General features: G+C 34.3%; 1 protein-coding gene and 1 long non-coding RNA gene across 2 annotated transcripts in view; one reads left to right on the top strand and one right to left on the bottom strand.

The window, feature by feature from the left end:
* The window catches only part of ERBB4 (erb-b2 receptor tyrosine kinase 4), a 1,174,475-nt gene that overhangs the window by 897,160 nt on the left and 255,740 nt on the right, over nt 1-21,575 (bottom strand). The gene's annotated exons all lie outside the window — the stretch shown is intronic.
* Nucleotides 8,113-17,602, top strand: LOC309663439. The gene is made up of 2 exons (XR_014265275.1): nt 8,113-11,548; nt 11,581-17,602. It is a non-coding gene; the product is annotated as an uncharacterized lncRNA (long non-coding RNA).

Here is a 21,575-nt window from a genome sequence, read left to right on the forward strand (position 1 = left end):
GGCCATCATCAAAAAATCTACAAACAATAAATGCTGGAGAGGGTGTGGAGAAAAGGGAACCTTCTTGCACTGTTGGTGGGAATGTAAATTGATACAGCCACTATGGAGAACAGTATGGAGGTTTCTTTAAAAACTAAAAATAGAACTACCATATGACCCAGCAGTCCCACTACTGGGCATATACCCTGAGAAAACCATAACTCAAAAAGAGTCATGTACCAAAATGTTCATTGCAGCTCTATTTACAATAGCCAGGACATGGAACCAACCTAAGTGTCCATCGACAGATGAATGGACAACGACGATGTGGCACATATATACAATGGAATATTACTCAGCCATAAAAGAAACGAAATTGAGTTATGTGTAGTGAGGTGGCTGGACCTAGAGACTGTCATACAGAGTAAAGTAAGTCATCAAGAGAAAAATAAATACCTTATGCTGACACATATATATGGAATCTAAAAAAAAAAAAAAAAAAGGTTCTGAACAACCTAGGAGCAGGACAGGAATAAAGATGCAGACGTAGAGAATGGACTTGAGGACCCAGAGAAGGTGAAGAATAAGCTGCCACGAAGTGAGAAAGTGGCATGGACTTATATACACTACCAAACGTAAGCTCGATAGCTAGTAGGAAGCAGCCACATAGCACAGGGAGATAGCTCGGTGCTCTGTGACCACCTAGAAGGGTGGGATAGGGAGGGTGGGAGGGAGATGCAAGAATTAGGAGATATGGGGATATATGTATATGTATTGCTGATTCACATTGTTATAAAGCAGAAACTAACACACCATTGTAAAGCAATTATACTCCAATAAAGATGTTAAAACAAAAATGGTTAAGACCGTAAAAATAAAAGAAAAAGTCATGCGATTTCAATTTATTTACTATTTCTAACATTGATTACCTAAGTTATCTTAGACAAACCACCCAATGCCTCTGCATTTGAGTTTCTCCTCCCAAAAATATAGTTCTAAAGTTTCTTGCAAACTGAACAAAAAATTGAGAGAAAGATTAAGTGAAAAATACTTCATTTTCAAAAAAGAAACTAGATAGTTCACTTTTTCACCATGAAAATCAGCAAATATCCATTGGCTCTTCAGCTTATAGAGCAGCAACGTCCAATAAAAATACAATATGAGCCACATATGTAATTTAATTTTTCTAGCAGCCACAGTTAAAATGTAAAAAGAAACAGGCAAAATTCTTTTAAATAATATATAGTTAACCCAATATATCAAAAATATTATGTAAAATGTATAACAGTATAAAATTATTAAAGAATTTTTTTATATTATTTTCTTTGTACTGTCTTTAAATTTTGGCGTGTATTTTATACTTAAAGCACACCTCATTTTGGCCACATTTCAAGTGCTGAATAGCTACATATGGCTAGTGGCTATGCTATCAGGACAGGTGTAGAGAATGTAAGCTTCCTTGTGGGTAGGACTTTACTTTGTATACTTCTCTACCTATAGGGCCTAGGATACTACTGAACATACAGTAGAAATCCAATAAATATTTGTTAAATAATTTTTTTAAATTAATAATTTAGATTACAGATGGAGTCATCATTTTTTTTTAGTTCCAATCAGAGGTGCTTTATATATATATATATATTTATTTATATATATTTATGTATGTAACTCGATAATATTGGCAGAATAAAGAATAAATAAATGGGAAAATAGAAAAAGAGACTAGAGGATGAGATAATAAAAGGGAAAGAGAGCAAAACAAAGGAGGTATGGAACAGGATAGAAAAAAAAAGGTAGTTATGGAGGGGTAAAGCAGAATGCCACCAACTGTTAATGGCACTCATGTTCAGTTTTTAAATGATTATTCTCACATTGTTGCATTTTTAGGGAATCCAGCTGAATGTCCACTACAGCTATAAATCTTAATTTCTCACTGTGTTTACTACTGGTCATTTTTACTTATAGAGGCAAAATGAATTTTTTTCTTTAACCATCAACTTTTGGACTACAGTCTTTTCCATATTATCAATTTCAGAGTCTCCCCTTCCACAGTGAGTGGTTTAAATTCATCTGCTCCACATGAGCAGTGCACTATCTCCTTCACAACCAATTAAGGAGAACTATAGGCACCAAAATTAAATGTACCAAGCACAGTTACAAATTAGAGATTTTTTTTTCTCTCTACTTAAACACACTCTCAGATTTGTTTGCACGATCTAGTGTGAAGTTCTTAGAAAGGAAGGGAGAGGATCCAAAGTATATCATGCAAGTGAACTGATTATATGCATCCACCTTTCCTCAAGTTCTAAATCTTTTAAAAACCACAAATAGGACAGGTTTTAAAAAGTGTATTCATAACAAATTTGGCAAATAAAAGGAGTCTACCAGTTAAACAAGCAGCAAGGAATTCCTTAGTGGGAGAAATTCGATGGGACAAAACTGACAGATGCAGAGAAAGTAACATCCACATCCTAATCTATAGACTCAGAAAGTTAAAGCCCTGGTAAACAGGTACAGAAAGGCAGAGGACTCCCTGGGGCAACTCTTGAGCACTATTTAAAGACTTTCAGACCAACGCTGGAAACAGTTCAGCTCTTCACCCCATTTATCAGATTTTGCCCTGAGGGTAACAAACGTAGTTGGACCCTAAAGAAAGTGAAGATCCTTCTTGGACAGACAGTGTTTTGAAATCTTTCTCAGTCTTATATTTCACATTGTAAGCTGAGTTGGGGGGTGGGAAAGACGGGGAGAATAGAGAAAGCAAGCAGAAGAGGAACTGCACTGGAGTAGCCCTAGTCAGAGAAAGACCCTACTTCTCTCTGAAACTGGGGGATTCATAATTTGCCTGCCTTCTCAATATAAGCATTGTGAGGTGAAGCAATTCTTGTTTGCTGCCATATAACCTTGAATAATTATTTTTATTTAGTGGGAGTCTGGTGGTAAAATTTCCATGACTCACTGAATTAGAGATTATATATTTATTTGTCCGTGAATTTATCTAATATCTGTCTCCCAACTGGATTACAAACTGACGAAAATAAGAACGTCTGTTTTACCCACAAATTCATTAACTCGGTGCTCAATAAACACTTGTTGGGAAAAAATTACTGATATCATTGTTGCCAGGTACTGTTTCCAAATTATATAAAATTAAATGGATCACATTAAAAGAGTAAACTCATTCTAAATTATTTTTAAGTATGTAAGTACTATATGTAGTTTTTTTTTTTTTAATAGATCTTTATTGGAGTAAAATTGCTTCACAATACGATGTTAGTTTCTGTTGCACAACAAAGCGAATCAGCCATATGCATACACATGTCCCCATATCCCCTCCCTCTTGAGCCTCCCACCCCTCTAGGTCATCGCAAAGCACCGAGCCAATCTCCCTGTGCTAAACTGCTGCTTCCCACCAGCCAACTAGTTTACATTCGGTAGTGTATGTCAATGTTACACTCTACTTCGCCCCAGCGTCACCCTCCCACGTCATGTCATCAAGTCCCTTCTCTATGTCTACCTCTTTATTTCTGCCCTGTAACTAGGTTCATCAGTTTCCTTTTTTTTTTTTTTGATTCCATATATATGCGTTAGCACACGGTATTTGTTTTTCTCTTTCTGACTTACTTCATTCTGTATGACAGACTCTAGGTCCATCCATCCACCTCACTACAAATAACTCAATTTCATTTCTTTTTATGGCTGAGTAATATTCCATTGTATACATGTGCTACATCTTCTTTATCCATTCATCTGTCAATGGACATTTAGGTTGGTTCCATGTCCTGGCTATTGTAAACAGAGCTGCAGTGAACATTGTGGTACATGACTCTTTTTGAGTTATGGTTTTCTCAGGGTATATGCCCAGTAGTGGGATTGCTGTGTCATATGGCAGTTCTATTTTTAGTTTTTTAAGGAACCTCCATACTGTTTTCCATAGTGGTTGTATCAATTTACATTCCCAGCAACAGTGTAGGAGGGTTCCCTTTTCGCCACACCCTTTCCAGCATTTATTGTTTCTAGCTTTTTTGATAATGGCCATTCTGACCGGTGTGAGGTGATACCTCATTGTAGTTTTGATATGCATTTCTCTAATAATTAGTGATGTTGAGCAAATTTCCACGTGCCTCTTGGCTATCTGTATGTCTTCCTTGGTGAAATGTCTATTTAGGTCTTCCACCCATTTTTTAACTGGATTGTTTGGTTTTCTGATATTGAGCTCCATGAGTTGTTTGTATATTTTGGAGATTAATCCTTTGTCTGTTGTTTCATTTGCAAATATTCTCTCCCATTCTGAGGGTTGTCTTTTTGTCTTGTTTGTGGTTTCCTTTGCTGTGCAAAAGCTTTTAAGTCCCATTTGTTTATTTTTGTTTTTATTTCTGTTACCCTAGGAGGTGGGTCAAAAAAGATCTTGCTGTGGTTTATGTCAAAGAGTGTTTTTCCTATGTTTTCCTCTAAAAGTTTTATAGTGTCTGGTCTTACATTAAGTCTTTAATCCATTTGGAGTTTATTTTTGTGTATGGTGTTAGGGAGTGGTCTAATTTCATTCTTTTACATGTAGCTGTCCACTTTTCCCAGCACCACTTATTGAAGAGGCTGTCTTTTCTCCATTATATATTCTTGCCTCCTTTATCAAAGATAAGGTGACCATATATGCGTAGGCTTATCTCTGGGCATTCTATCCTGTACCACTGATCTATATTTCTGTTTTTGTGCCAGTACCATATTGTCTTGATTACTGTAACTTTGTAGTATAGTCTGAAGTCAGGGAGCCTGATTCCTCCAACTCCGTTTCTCTTTCTCAAGATTGCTTTGGCTATTTGGAGTCTTTTGTGTTTCCATACGAATTGTAAGATTTTTTTGTTCTAATTCTGTAAAGAATGCCATTGGTAGTTTGATAGGGATTGCATTGAATGTGTAGATTTCTTTGGCTAGTATAGTCATTTTCATGATATTGATTCTTCCAATCCAAGAACATGGTATATTTTTCCATCTGTTTATGTCATCTTTGATTTCTTTCATCAGTGTTTTATAGTTTTCTGAGTACACGTCTTTCGCCTCCTTAGGCAGGTTTATTCCTAGGTATTTTATTATTTTTGTTGCAATGGTAAATGGGAGTGTTTCCTTAATTTCTGATTATTCATTGTTGGTGTATAGGAATGCCAGAGATTTCTGTGCATTAATTCTGTATCCTGCAACCTTACCAAATTCATTGATTAGTTCTATTAGTTTTCTGGTGGCATCTTTAGGATTTTCTATGTATAGTATCATGTCACCAGCAAATAGTGACAGTTTTCCTTCTTCTTTTCCAATTTGTATTTCTTTTCTTTTTCTTCTCTGACTGCTGTGGCTAGGACTTCCAAAACTATGTTTAATAATTGTGGCAAGAGTGGACCTCCTTGTCTTGTTCCTGATCCTAATGGAAATGCTTTCAGTTTTTCACCTTTGAGTATGATGTTTGCTGTGGGTTTGTCATATATGGCCTTTATTATGTTGAAGTATGTTCCCTCTATGCCCATTTTCTGGAGAGTTTTTATTATAAATGGGGTTGAATTTTGTCAAACACTTTTTCTGCATCTATTGAGATGATCATATGGTTTATATTCCTTAATTTGTTAATGTGGTGTATCACATTGATTGATTTGCATATATTGAAGAATCCTTGCATCCCTGGGATAAATCCCACTTCATCACAAACTGATGAAAACAAGAATGTCTATTTTACCCACAAATTCATTAGCTCAGTGGTCAATAAATATTTGTTGGAAAAAAATTACTGATATCATTGTTGCCAGGTACTGTTTCCAAATTATATAAAATTAAATGGATCACATTAAAAGAGTAAACTCATTCTATATTATTTTTAAGTATGTAAGTACTATATGTAGTTTTTTTTTAAAGTAAGATAGAACACAGATATACACAGAAATAATCCTTATATCCTCTTTTTATCGAAGTGCTTAAGACTCCAAACAGCAGAAATATATGTGAATATGTCAAACTGAACAGCTCTAAAGTAGAGGATCCCAAACTGCTTTCTTCATCTCTTCCTCCCTTTCCTTCTCCCCTCTTTCTGTTCTTCCTTCTTTTCTTTTTGGCTTTTCTTTTCTTCTTCCTCCTTTCCTTCCACCTTCTGCCTACTCCTCCTTCTTCTATTTTTTTTTTTTTAATTAAATCTGAGGCAGAAAGTTGTTTCTAAGAAAGAAGATAACACCAATTCTTATCAGGCATCCCAAGCTCAATGCAGGAGCAAAGATCTTTCTAAAAATTGCATAGATATAGATCTTTCCAACAAATGAATTAAACACACTGCTTCTTTCTCATTTTCAACTCACCCAATAATCAATTGAAATGTAACACAATGGAAGCCAAAACAGCAATACGAGTTTATAAGAAAGTGAGCCATATGGAGTTTATAAGAAAAAAATTACTAAAATTATTCCAATTGTGAAAGTCTATAAAATCAATGAACAGGTTCTGAAAGTTATTATGAGTTAGTTAATATTGTACCTAAAAATTACAAAAGCATTCATTAATGAGAAATTAGCGAGTTTTTTCAACCTTCCAAGTACAGTGAAGAATTCTGGAAACATTTGGTAAGTCTCTTCATATGGGCAGGAGAATCTAGACAATTTAGAAATTAATGAAAATACGTTAAGGAAATATATCCCTGTTGGACAACAATTATTTTGATCAATTTTATATACCAAAGTGTTCAATTTACAGTTTATGATACATTTTTTGAGTTTATGCTTAAATGTTATTGCTGACACAATTTAGAAACTGGAAAGAGCTGATAAACATTTCAGATTATACCTATGTAATATCACTTTTCTATCAAACACAGCAAGTGAATGATATCAAACTAGAACTCTTACAACTAACTTCAGAGAAATTTTATTCTACCCGTGGGCTTATTTTGTGACACTTAGCTTTTACCTTGTGTACTTCATCATATATTTTGTATACCTCAGAATACTCCAAGTATTCCACTTGTGTGAATAAAAATACTCTAACCCCACTATCTTTTTTCCATTGTTAACTATCAATACTCCATTTTATTGATATGCAACATTTACAATTTGATATTAACATACCCCAATTCAAAATAATAAATCAGAATGTGATTCAATGCTCTTTTCTTCTCTTCCATCTGTGCAGAAGCATAATTCGTGTGTCATTTTATGAATATCATGAAATCTCTTAGAATGGCAGTATTACCACCAATTTTACACATCACAATTTAGTTTCCTTTTCTAAGATTATTCATTTAACGGATTTTCTAATTATCTTTCTTAGTTTCTCATTTTTTAAAAATTACTTTATTCTTAATAAACTTAGGTAACATCTACCAATTTGGACCCACTTACAAATTTCATTAACTACTGTTTACTCTCTTGTACTAAAGTATCACAGTGGTAAATGAGATTGAATCTCAAAGTTCTTGAGGTACTTATCAGCATGAATCAATTTCCGTTTGTGATTATCTACCCCCACCCCAATTTAAACTATCTTCAAATTACAGATACTTAGCTTACCAATGAAAATACAGTTAAATCAGTTATAAGACCAGAAAGTCCTTTCAGTAAAAAAAGTAAAATCACACTTTAAAATCAGTTGGCAAAATTAGATCTTTTCTTAAAATGATGAATTTCCTAAAACACTGGGTTATCAAATTATTTTCAAACTTAACTGAGATCAGTTTTGCCAAGAATGTTTTGAAAAGTATTGAATTGCAAATATTGCACCTAGGTTCACATGAATAAAAGGTTTTTGAAGCTGTCTTTGTCTATCCTTGTTTCAGTTTGGTTGATTTCTAAGTTTTTTGTTTTTTTGTTTTTTTCCGGTTTTTTGGGGGTTTTCCTAGCACATTTTTTTTTTCTGAATACATTTGCAAGGACTCTTTCTTCAAACATCTTTGGTGAGTTTCAGCATCCCAAAGTGGATGCCAAGAAGTTGAGATCAAAATTTGTGGTATTATATTTTTTTAAAAAGTAAACAGTTCAAGTAATTCATTTGAAAAATGTGGTTATTTTCTAAGTTTACTTATGCATCAACAAAATTTCTATTTTACTTAACAGTGTAGAATGGAGAAAAAAGAATATTAAAATAACAATATTTTGGTGACCTCCTTCCATTTACTATTTTACTATGGGCAAGTCATTATAATCATCAACATTATTTCTTTCGTTACTTTCCATTGTTAACAGATGTAGAGACCAAGAGTTTGAATTCTAATTGTATAATAGAGTGAGGCTGAATTAATTAACAATCCCAAGTTTGTGGGAGAATTTATTTTTTATTTACTTATTTTTTTATTTTATTTATTTTTTAACAATGAAACTATTTCTAACATCCATTGTGCTTTTTTTTTTTTTTTAACATCTGTATTGGAGTATAATTGCTTTACAATGGTGTGTTAGTTTCTGCTTTATAACAAAGTGAATCAGTTATACATATACATATGTCCCCATATCTCTTCCCTCTTGCATCTCCCTCCCTCCCACCCTCCCTATCCCACCCCTCTAGGTGGTCAGAAAGCACCGAGCTGATCTCCCCGTGCTTTGCGCTGTTTCCCACTAGCTATCTATTTTACGTTTGGTAGTGTATATATGTCCATGCCACTGTCTTACTTTGTCCCAGATTACCCTTCCCCCTCCCCGTATCCTCAAGTCCATTCTCTAGTAGGTCTGCCTCTTTATTCCCGTCTTGCCCCTAGGTTCTTCTGACCATTTTTTTTTCTTTTCTTTTTTTTAGATTCCATATGTATGTGTTAGCATATGGTATTTGTTTTTCTCTTTCTGACTTACTTCACTCTGTATGACAGTCTCTAGGTCCATCCACCTCACTACAAATAACTCAGTTTCGTTCCTTTTTATGGCTGAGTAATATTCCATTGTATATATGTGCCACATCTTCTTTATCCATTCATCTGTTGATGGACACTTAGGTTGCTTCCATGTCCTGGTTATTGTAAATAGAGCTGCAATGAACATTTTGGTACATGACTCTTTTTGAATTATGGTTTTCTCAGGGTATATGCCCAGTAGTGGGATTGCTGGGTCATATGGTAGTTCTATTTTTAGTTTTTTAAGGAACCTCCACACTGTTCTCCATAGTGGCTGTATCAATTTACATTCCCACCAACAGTGCAAGAGTGTTCCCTTTTCTCCACACCCTCTCCAGCATTTATTGTTTGAAGATTTTTTGATGATGGCCATTCTTTGATGGTGTGAGATGATATCTCATTGTAGTTTTGATTTGAATTTCTCTAATGATTAATGATGTTGAGCATTCTTTCATGTGTTTGTTGGCAATCTGTATGCCTTCTTTGGAGAAATGTCTATTTAGGTCTTCTGCCCATTTTTGGATTGGGTTGTTTGTTTTTTTTATATTGAGCTGCATTAGTTGCTTGTATGTTTTGGAGATTAATCCTTTGTCAGTTGCTTCTGTGGGAGAATTTAAACTAATTTATTTTGTCTTAAAAAAAAATAAAGTCTGGTCATGGTTTGAGGTACCTTTAGGTACTTTGAGATTTCTCAAGTCATGAAAAAAACAGGAGCTTTGACCATTACACAGTACACATTATACATTACACACCAAAATAAAATAAATTCTAAGAATCATAGGCAAGAATTGTAGAAAAATGCTTATTAATTACAAGCCTGTAGTTCTTTTAATATTTGATCCTACTTTCCTATCGTTGCACATAAGACTGCAAGAATAAAAAAGAACATAATATCATTACACTCCTCTCATCTTCTCAATTTGCATATTCATTTTGGGAGAAAATAACTCAAGAAATAACAAATAGCAAGTCTTACATCATTTTGAGTATCTGGGTTAGAAATCTGGTTTCTCTTAATTAGATTAGTCTCAGAAAGATTAGCAATTTAAGAATGGGAACCCAACAGGTGGCTTCTAAGTTTCTAGGTAAGATACACACAGGTATGCACAGACACACAGACACACACAAATACACACAGACACACATACATCACACATACAATGATTACTTCTCACTCTACTAACTTTCTTAAAAATAACTTTAAAAACAGGATATTGCAACACATAGCTTTGATTTGTTATAGATTCTATGTTGGCAAAATAAATAATATCATGAAAGAATTCTAAAGAGTCTGATGTTACAGCCATGGTGTCTGAAACTTTTTCCAGAGTTATGCAAACATCCTCCCATGTCTGGGTAGAAACCACAGTTGTTTTGATGTTCCAAATGGTCTGTTCCGCTTTGCCAGCTCACACACAGTGATACTTAGTTTTCCTTAGTACCAAATACAATGTTCAGATTTCAGATATTTTGTTGATACATGGATTCTCTGTTTTGAACTTTGATGCCAAAGGAGAGAAACATATTATACAATACAAAAAATTCCTGACATTACATAGAGCTAATTATTTTCTAAAGGCAATAATTGAATTCACAGAGGACACATGTACAATATGGAGCTAAATATAAACTTACAGTCACTCACAAAGACTTAACAGAGCAGTTGCATCATGACATCCATCTTAATCTTTTAATAAATGCATCTCCAAATATTAATTAGACGAGGAAGTAAGAAGCCAAATATTGATTCCTACTAGTACAAATTAAAAAAAAAAAGTTCCAAGAAATTATGTGAGCTACTGACCAGAAGAATGTATAACGAATCTATAGATTTAAATGACAATTATTCCTTGAAGAAACTATCACAAACCATCTTCTTTCCTTTGTATCTTTTATTATTTTTATCCCAATAGTATCCTCATAAATAAAAGAAACTTTATTGACTTTTTTTTTCTGTTACCTAGTGTAGAATGATGCACTGTAAGAATTTCAAACACACACACACACACGCACGCACACACACACACTATAAGGGTGCTTTGCTGGACTCTACGGAAACTTAAACTTCCTTTTGGGGAGGTAGGAACCACTTGATAATCTAGCATCAAAGAGATGCAAAGCCTAATCCTGCAAATTAGTCCTTAATCTAATCTGATGGCTATGCCCTTGCAGCAAGTCCATCTGAAGTCCACCCCCATGCCCCTTTTCTATCATCAATCTTCTTCAGCTTCACATTCATCAAGCTGCATGGCAACTCTCATTCACACTAAATAAGCTTTCAGGTGAATTTACTTTAGAATCCTGAATGACCCTGTGAAAGTTCAAAATCACTCTTTTACAGAATTGCACCCAGATAGCCCCTGGCATTCTTATAAAAGTGGTTTGTCAATAAAATGCCCAGTGAAATTGCTTGTTTGGAATGTATGGTGTCAGCTGAGAGACTAGTAGCTGAGCAAGCATCGTCTTAAAAATAGAAAGACTTTTAAGTGATTAAAAAACACTTACGTTAAGTGGATGCATTTATGGTATGAAATTACATCTCAATAAAGCTGTTTATTTTAAAAAACTACTTGTTTATTTTAGTAGTTTGTGAATAAATTATTTTTTTATCATTAATCTATTTGACTCAGCTACAGGTTTGAGGACGTTATTTGGGAGCAGCTATACTGAAGATAATTAGATTAAAATCTAGAGTGTTTTTGTTCCCTTACCCATTTATAGTATGTTCTTTATTCAATATTTTCAAAAATCTAGAGTTAGTGCATTTTACATTTTTTAAAGTAATTATTAAGTGCCTGAGAAAGTTTTTCTATGTTCCAATTCACATTTTATAAGTATTTTAATGTACTACAATAGTATTTCAGTCACTTACTTACATTTGTTTTTATTAACTGCTTTTCCCCAGTGGATAACTCAACACAGTCAAAAACATAGATTAAAAAAGCTATTAGAAATTCCCTATTCTCATTATTTTCTTTTCAGAATCTTCAAGTAGCAGAATAAAACAGCTTTGTGATAAATTAAAAACTCTTACCTAAAGATATTACACTGATCAAAAACCATATTTGATATTTAATTCTAAAATAATTGTTCTCACATTTGAACAGCCACCTGGAACATGGGTTGTTTGAACAGCTTGTTAAAAACACAGATTGTAGACACCACGTTCAAGAATGATGCTTTGGGACTGAGGTTATTACTCCCAAATCAGTATGCCTAACAATCAGCTCAGGTGATTTTAATTCAAGTGGTCCTTAAAATACATTTTGAGAAATTAGTCCTTTTTTGTACCATAGTATATGGCAAAAATATGTATCTAGCCATAAAAATATAATTTCAAAGAATTCTTAGAATGGTAGACATTTCTAAATGAAAAGAAGTTCAAGAGCGTATCCAGTCCAGGCTCATGTTTTACAGATGAGGGAAATGAGATCTAAAATGTAAATGTCATGTCTCAAAGCACACAGATATAAAGCAGTAAGACTAGGACTAGAACTTATTCCTTCCTGATCCTAACTCAACATTCTTGACCATGAAAAAAATGTTTTCATTTTCTATGTCAGAACTTAGTATTTTAAAGACTGATTAGTGTTAAAGGACCCAAAATTCTAGTAAATTCACTTTTTGCTAGCATGGGAACATGCTACATGGAATTCTATATCTTCAGATCATCATCAGCCCTATTTAAAGAAAAAAGAAAAGATTTTTTAAAAATTTTGAATTAAAATCATGACTGAATCACAAATTTTTTTAAAAAAGTGTACTTTTTTCTTAAATGTGTATTGTTCCTCACAAGGGTTCAAATCTTCCATAACCCACAGATCCACATATTTACTCTATACTGACCGGTATCTATCTTATTAATGACTATATTCACTGCTCCACTCTGCCCTATTTTCCTTTAAAATCTCCGGTGAGCAGGAATCAAAAATATTTAAAAGGCAGTTGGGCTTTTCCAACATCCTTTTCATTTTTTTTTTTCTGTTTAGTCTCCTTCTGTGCTTCTCTACAAGGAAAACAAAAAACCCTTGAATAAGGTAACTCATAAAAAAAAAAGAGCTTTAACAAACATAAGCCACAATATCATTTTAAAATAATGTTCCCCACTTATCTTTCAAAGTCCACATACAAGGAGCTATCCAAGAAAGACATGTTAGTAAAACTATGGGCTTTATCCTCCTCAAGTTAATTAAAATAATGACCAACTTTCAATGAATCCTTAAACTTGATCCAGGTATCCCTAGGCTAAGTCTTTTATTTGTATTATCATTAAATCCTTTGAAGTAGGTATTTTTATTATTCCTAATTTACAAATTCAGTAAACTGAGGCTCAGAAGGAGCACATAAGTTGTCCAAAATCACGCAACTAGTAAATGGTACAGGCGGCACTCCAATACAGGTCTACATGAAAAAAAGCCTTTATGCTTAAAGTATTCAACAGCCTACCAACAAACCTGCTCAGTTTAGGCTGCATTTTAAAATTGAGGGTATTTAAATTTCTCTGATATAATTACTGTTGTAATCAGGCATTTCTTTCATTTGCTTGTTTTGCAAAATTAATAGCATAATGTGGAAATAGCATAATGAGGAAAGAACTTCTCCCTAGTCTATTGTTTACGAATTTGATTTTTTTTCCTCCTCAAAGGGATTATTTTGAGTTAGTTATTTCTTTTCTGAAAATAAATGTTGTAAGAAATAAATTGAGTTAGTCTCTATAAAAAGAGACAGAAAAAAGACCAAAAAAATTCAGAAAGGGAAGAAAAACGATATGTAACAAGAGATCTTTCTTGTAAATTTGATTTTACCTAGAACATTTTGACAGGCTGGAACAAGACAATAGTTGTTGTTTGGTTTGTGGGAAAACTGAAACTAACTTACTTGATTGGAGTTGAAAAAAGTTGCCTTAAACACAAGTAGACTGGTATTACATTATAATAAGTAAATCTACTGAACAGAAACGTGTTTTTTAAGGTTCTACTTAAAAGACTTTTTTTTAATCATGTAAGTGTTGCCAGGATATTCCTCTCTGGAAGCTGAAACTTCTGGGCCTCTTACCCACAACAGTATAGAATGGAGAAGGAGAAAGCTGAAGTAAAAATACTCACAGCTTTGCTAGTTGCTGGCATTTTGCCACATGCCAAGGCTAAGCCAAGCCAAGGAAACGAATCCCTGTAATGCTTCAGTGTTCTCTTCGCCTCAGGGTCATGGGATTATAGACATTTCAGATTTATCCAAATGCAATGATTCTAGCTGTAATGTCACTGTGATGTCTGTTACCTCCAGTACCTCAGGTGTTAAACTCACTACCACTCCAGGAAGTTTATTCTGTGGGACAAGTCTAACTGCTAGAAACTTCTTCCTCTTTTAGGGTCAAAAATCTAGCTACTTGTAATAATTTCTACCTGTTAGTTTCACTTCTGCTTAACCAAACACAAATCTGTTTCATTTTTCATACATCAGAGCCTTCAAATGATTAATAGTAACAAAGCAAGAGACTTCCTCCTCTTCAGGTACCTTCCACATTAAACATTCCCTGGAGCTTCAATTCACCTTTCATTTGTTCTGGCTTGTTTGGGTTTTTTTTTTTAATCACTGTCACTGTCATTTTTGTGTTTGTTTTTCGTCTTGCTTTGTGGTTCATCTTGTTTAATTTAAAATAAGTACTTGCCCAGCTTTCTCAAAATTTCGAAGCAAGTTTAAAATGCAGCCTTTCTTAAAGAGATCTCTGTAGCAATCCCAAGCACTTAAATCCATGTAAAAATTGAATCTAGCTATAACTGAATATAACATGGTCAATGGTGAAACGACTTAGCATAAATGGTATGTTACTTGTCACAAGAAGCTGTGAATTTTAAATTCGAAGCACATAAGTACATTTTATCCAATACTTTCAGTTTATGATCGAGAAGACTGAAGCTCAAACGTCTATAAGTTACTGCTCAAGTAATATGCCTCCTGTTTTCTTCCAAAGATTGATTTCCAAGTCAATAAACAGTAAGTTAGAATTTATCTCTTTATGTAAACAATGCCAGTCCTTTTCTCAAGCCACAACATTCAACACATACTTGTCTGTAAGAACACTAAAGAACTACGTGACCAGGATAAATTCATTTGGAGTTGCAAAGCTAAGGGCCAGAACACCATATAGTCTCACCTTCTCAAGATCTGTTTAGGAATCCCAGCATCCTCAATGTCCCGTTTAGACAGGTGCATTGGGATTTCCCTCCAATACAGTCCCAAAGCTGTTGTTTCTGCATCCTAAAAATGCAGCTGAATGAGCTGCATGAGCAAGCTGCATGAATGAGCTGGTCTGAGCAAGTGAAAGTGATGGAGTTGTATACTGAGGTGAGGGGGGCAGTTAGGGATTAGGATTCAGCTGTGTGGGATGAAGAAAGCCTGGTATCTCCTGATTGGGTAAATCTGCCTGGCAGATTTCCCAGTCACACATTTCTTTCTTTCTCTTTTCTTTTCTTCTCCTTTGGCTGTCAGGAATTAGCCTACCAAATTCCTTACCTACTGTCTCAGGGGAATAAAATGCAGTTTCAAGTTTAGACTTTTTTCCCACCTTTAGTAATAGTGAACCAATAAGAAATAGGGCAGTTAGCGAAAACGTACTCGATTCTCCAGTCCTTCACCTCATTTGTCCTTAAAGCTGCACAGGCAAGAAAAAAGTAAAATAATTTTTAACAGTAGGATTTTTGCATGGAATGGACTAAAGGAAAATGTATCTACATGTCAGAGAAAACAAGATTTAGGCTATTATATCCTGAGTCCCACGAGCTTGAGGGGAAGAAAGGGTAAGAGTTTTTGGGGATAGGAGTGAGAATAGAGAAAAGGTTTGAGAATTCTACCAAGGAGACAATTATTGGGACACAGAAAACCAGGGTTAAAAACAAGCAAAGAAGTCGTTATCCTTCTTAGGCCTGATTCTTTTTTCTCTTCGACCTTTTGCCAGCCCTGGGCAGGGGTGGGGGGCCGGGGGTTCCTTTTTAGTCACAGGTAGATGACGATTACCTGCCCTATATAACCTGTGCTGTTGTGGGAATCAAATACAATGATTACCATAAAGTGATGTGAAAATTGTACAGTGCAGTGCCAATACATTACTATAATAATAATAATAATTATTATTATTATCTCCAAAATCTTGCTCCATAACAAAACAAAATAAAATGAAAAACTCATTTTGGTTTTTTTTGTATTTGTATTTGTATTTTTTAAACCCAGATATGAAAGGCAGCAATAGGCCCTGTTACCAGAAGCTATATCAAAAATTCTCATTATAGAATTTTAACATGAGATAATTAGAATATAATATAGACTGATACGGTAATCCACGTTTCATAAAGGCTACTACAAACATGTGCTCTTTTATTGATACTATGCATGTGCTATTTTATCACAATGTTTTATGTTTTACTATTGTATGACTTGACATATTAAGGCCTTGTGTTTGAAGTAAACAGCCACTAAATTAATTAATAGATTAATCGAGGAGCTACAAATTAAGGTAATAAAGTCAAGCAAATGCCTACCAAATAAATCTGTTTCTATAGAAGTTGATAAGGGCTTCACTTAATCAGAATCTAATGAAATTTAAGGTACTGAACTGCTTATAGGACAGAATTTAGAATAAAAACAACAAAAGTTGTGTTCTTGCTAACAGCTTGGCTTAAATTTCAGGATCTTTCAAGCATAATTAGGTATTAGAAATGCCTTTGGAATTATTCACAGTGAATTAGATTTGTTGGTGGTATCATTCATAGAATACCAACCAAGAAATCTATTCTTCATCACTTCTCTAAAATGCTTATAGTCAGCTGACTTTGTACTTGTTATAAAAATAGATACAAATATGGAGTTCTGCCTTCTTGTGGTTGACAGTTGAAATATAATGCAATTTTTTATTGAAGTATATTCGATGTACAATATTATACAACTTATAGGTTACAATATAGTGATTCACAGTTTTTAAAGGTTATACTCCATTTGTAGTTATTATAAAACATTGACTATATTCCCTGTTGTACAATATATCCTTGCAGCTTTTTTTTTTCTAACATCTTTATTGGAGTATAATTGCTTTAAAATGGTGTGTTAGTTTCTGCTTTATAACAAAGTGAATCAGCTATACATATACATATATCCCCATATCTCTTCCCTCTTGCATCTCCCTGCCTCCCAACCTCCCTATCCCACAGCTCTAGGTGGTCACAAAGCACCGAGCTGATCTCCCTGTGCTATGCGGCTGCTTCCCACTAGCTATTGGTTTTGTAGATTATTTTATACCTAACAGTTTGTACCTCTTAATCCCCTTCCCCTATATTACCCTTCCCCTCTTCCCTCTCCCTACTGGAGGGCATTATGTTAATTGAAATGTCAGACAGAGAAAGATAAATACTGTATGATATCACTTATATGTGGCATCTAAAAGATACAACAGGGCTTCCCTGGTGGCGCAGTGGTTGAGAATCTGCCTGCCAATGCAGGGGACACAGGTTCGAGCCCTGGTCTGGGAAGATCCCACATGCCGCGGAGCAACTAGGCCCGTGAGCCACAATTACTGAGCCTGCGCGTCTGGAGCCTGTGCTCCGCAACAAGAGAGGCCGCGATAGTGAGAGGCCTGCGCACCGTGATGAAGAGTGGCCCCCGCTTGCCGCAACTGGAGAAAGCCCTCACACAGAAACGAAGACCCAACACAGTCAAAAATAAATAAATAAATAAAAATTAAAAAAAAAAAAGATACAACAAACTAGTAAATATAATAATATGATATTTTTGTACAATGCTCATTTATAAGTGCCCCAGAATAGATTCAACATTTATGGTCCTCCTTTCCATTTAGGAGGCATTATCTAATATAACTCGGGGCTTTGAAACTTGAGCCCTTATACTCAGTGTAAAGTGCTAGAATATACCTCTAAAATTATAGTTAACCTTTTGTGATGAGGCAGGAACTGAAGAATGGACTGGTTTAGAATCAGGCAGAACTGACTTGTGGTCTAGACTTGTGACTTTGGACAAATAACCTCACCAATCTGAGTTCCCTTTTCCTTATATGCATAACAGGGATAGTAGATTCTTATACAGTGTTAATGTGAGGATTACCTGTGACAACATAGGAAAGGCATCTAGCATAATTTCAGTGACCTTGTCTTCCTCTTAAAATCCATATCTCCTAATAAACTAACACACACACACACACACAGACACACACACACACAATTTTAAAAACATCTTTTTAAAGTGCTTATTAAGCTCCTTCTAGAATATCTAATCTTTAACCATCTCAACAGATACATTAATGCACATACATTTTAGAACTCATATCACATTCACTGCATGCCGGTTAACCATCAGGAAAGAGTTTATTAGATGAAAATAAGTCTGTGGTAAAAGATTTCCTTGCAATTACTTCACTGCCATTATCCTGGCCACACGCTTATGGAGCTTTTCAAATTAATATGCTTAGATTACTGAGCAAGTAATCAAGCAGTGGAATTCTATGAGGAACTCAATTACTAAAGAAAATGATCACTCAAGCATTTGAGAAATCGGGGCTACATCTAATTTTGAATAGTGGATCATTATTGACATTATGGAAGCATTCAGTACAAACACTTGGACATGTAGCACTAGAAAGGGTATCACTTTCTATACATGTGGTAAACTGAACGAGCTGCTTGCTAACATCTCTGTTAAATGTTATTCTGCCTAGCTGAAAAAAGAAATAATATCAACCTTGAAATAAGTACTTTAAAAAAAATAGGGAGCTGATTGCTTGATTGAATAAAAATTGTATTGTTAACTCACATTTAAAATAAACAATTCTAATTTTTCTACTTGAGATAGAGTAATCTTTTATAGCCTAGAAATAATTATCCAATGAACACAAGTGTAAGAATTGCTTTCTACATATTTCCATATTAGAAACTACTTAAATACTTTCATTATTGCATTTTAATCATTCCACCACCAAAAGGCCCTCTTTTGACTAAATGATTACATATAGATCCATGTGCTGTGTTTTTACTCATTTAATAATTGTAATCATACTTTTATATTCTCCAAATAAGGCATCATCCAGATGCTTTTGATGAAAATTATTTTTCTAATTCTGATTTTTATCTAAGAGTTAAAGCAAAGACTATTTTAAGAACTTTGCTATAGTGTCTTTTAAAAAGCATCTGAATTAGGAAAGGTAGTGTAGGAAATGGGTTGAGACTGTTATGTTTATCGTTCTTTCTCTGCTCTCTACCAAGGCAAGCCGTAAAGAAAAATCATTCAATAGTAAGTGATAATTCCTAATAAACCCATCAGTCATCAGCTGTGTGGCCTTGGGGAACTCACTTCACCACTCAAAGTGTAATAGTATAGCATGATGATGATGATATTGGTGATGGTGATGATGATATTGATGATGATGATAATGACAATGTAGGCGATGCTAGCCTACCAGAAACACCATTAGCATAAAATAAGGCAGTCTTTATAAGGTAAAAGTGTTGTGAGAGATTATCATGATTATTCTGAGCATCATTTTTTTGGAGCATTAATTATTTTTTAGAGTCATGTACCACATAGAAAATATACTGAAAGATTTTCTCCCTTTCCCCGGAAAAATGAATATATGCACAGATTTTTTAATGTCAATAAAATTTCAGGAAACCATTGCCTTTCTTAGGCCTATTCATTGACTACCCTGTTTAAGATCCCCATTGTGGTAGAAGTTCTTGGTTGCCTGGTCAGGAGTCAACCCCTCACATACCTCACACCTTACTTCTACCTTCATCACAAAATTCTGAAATGTTCAAGTATGCCTTAACCCATATGAATCGCCAGAATGACCTAAGCCTAAGAGCGTACGACACTCCTCAATGAATTAGTGAATTGTAACTTTTTTCCCTCTCCTGCTGGACATGAAAAAGAAGTATGCTTCCATAGTTGTTTTTGGCAGCTGTCTCATGAGGACAAGGGTAACCAGACCTAAGATGAAGCCAGCACTGTGAATGGCAGATAATATTGTTAAGTCTGCGGAAAAATAACCTGCCGTACTCTGAACTTCCTGTTATAGCAAATAATAAACTTTACTTACACATCCTTGAAGTCTCAGTTCAGATATCATTTGCTTGGTGATGATGTCTCAGACTAAACCAAGCAGGACTAGTCCATCAGGCCCTCACTCTCAAAACATCTAATGTACAAAGAGCTTTATCACTTAATCATAGTGATTAACATCAGTATTAAAAGAAAAACTTGAACAGCTTAAGGGCAGAGGTTTTTTTTTTTTTCCTTTGTTTGATTCATTATATTATTGCATTCACAGAACTGTGTCTGCCACATAATAGGCATTGTACATTTTTTTGTGAATTAATGAACACCAGAATACAGTTTTAAAAGACATGAATGGAAAAAAAGTAGGTGGATCCTGCTTACATTTTTCTGAATCCTATAACTAGAATTTTACTCTATTTCCTTGCTAGGAGATTAGTATAGAATTCTTCATAAAAGAGCAATAGCAAATAATGTTTATATCCGGTTTTCTGAGGTAATATTAATTATTTGCATGTGATGGGATGAGGAATATTGCGTTCATTTTTACAAAATTCTGGAAGATGATCTTTGACAACTTGAGGAGGTGTCCAATCTTTAACATTCAGTCATGGCTCAGGAATTCTTTTTCCCTCTGAAGTTCTGGTATAACATTCATCCAGAAAAGCATGCAAATAATAATTGTACAGCTTAATGAATAAACACAGAGTGACCACACCTATGTAACCACTACCAATCTAAAAAGCAAAATTGTACTAGCACACCAAAAGCCCATCTTAGGCCCCAATCTTTAGAATAATGTAATAATAACATCTGCAGCACTTAGACCAATTTAGTTCCAAAATTACTGAAAGTAAATAATGAATGATTCATGAATAGCTATTCCATGTTAAAAACTTTATTCACTTTGGAAGGAGACATGTTAATCATTCTTAATGTAATTTCTCCTGTTTAATCCCTTAGAGCCCTTAACCTGTAGTGATTCTTGGTAGAGTAAATGAATCTAAAGATAGTTCATAAAAAGAGATTTGTAGATTCTACATCTGGAAAACAATCTCATATGGACTATATTTAAAATTTGCCGCTGATCTATTTGTCTTGCTCATTCCTATAGTTGATGAATTCTCTCTCTGAAAAGTAAAGAAAGAAAAAAAAAAAACCTTTCCTTTTAGAAGGATAAAACTGAAGGAAATAAGAAACATAACAATAAAAAAAAAAGATTAAATCCTTCAGAAATTGTTTAATTGATTGCCTGACAATTATAACAGAAATGCTTTAAATCTGAAAGCCATCAATCCCTGACTCTGTTTTTCTCTTCAACTTAATTAGAAGAAAATAAAACACAACTGTATTCTTGTTTAGCTGGAACTTTGGGGAAATACGTAGGAAGTTATAGGCAATAAAGTACCAGCTGCTTCTTTGTTGCTAAGTTTATCAGAGAGTTAGCAGCAAATGTGTTTTTATAATTTATCATTCCTGTGTATTAAAGTTCTATGACTAGCTGCTTAGGAGAGGTTGTAAGCAAAAGCCATGTTACCAAAACTGAGTTAAAATGCAGCACAGAGATAAAAGTGTGAAACAAAGTATCATCATTAACTAAAAGCACACATTTCTTTGGGAGATAGATATTGACAAATATTTATAAGAAATGTTTTCCCTATTATTTTCCAAATAAAATTGTCCATGATCTCATCAGTCT

Source organism: Balaenoptera physalus, assembly GCF_965194825.1.
Source record: "Balaenoptera physalus genome assembly, chromosome: 6".
Lineage (NCBI taxonomy): Eukaryota > Metazoa > Chordata > Mammalia > Artiodactyla > Balaenopteridae > Balaenoptera > Balaenoptera physalus.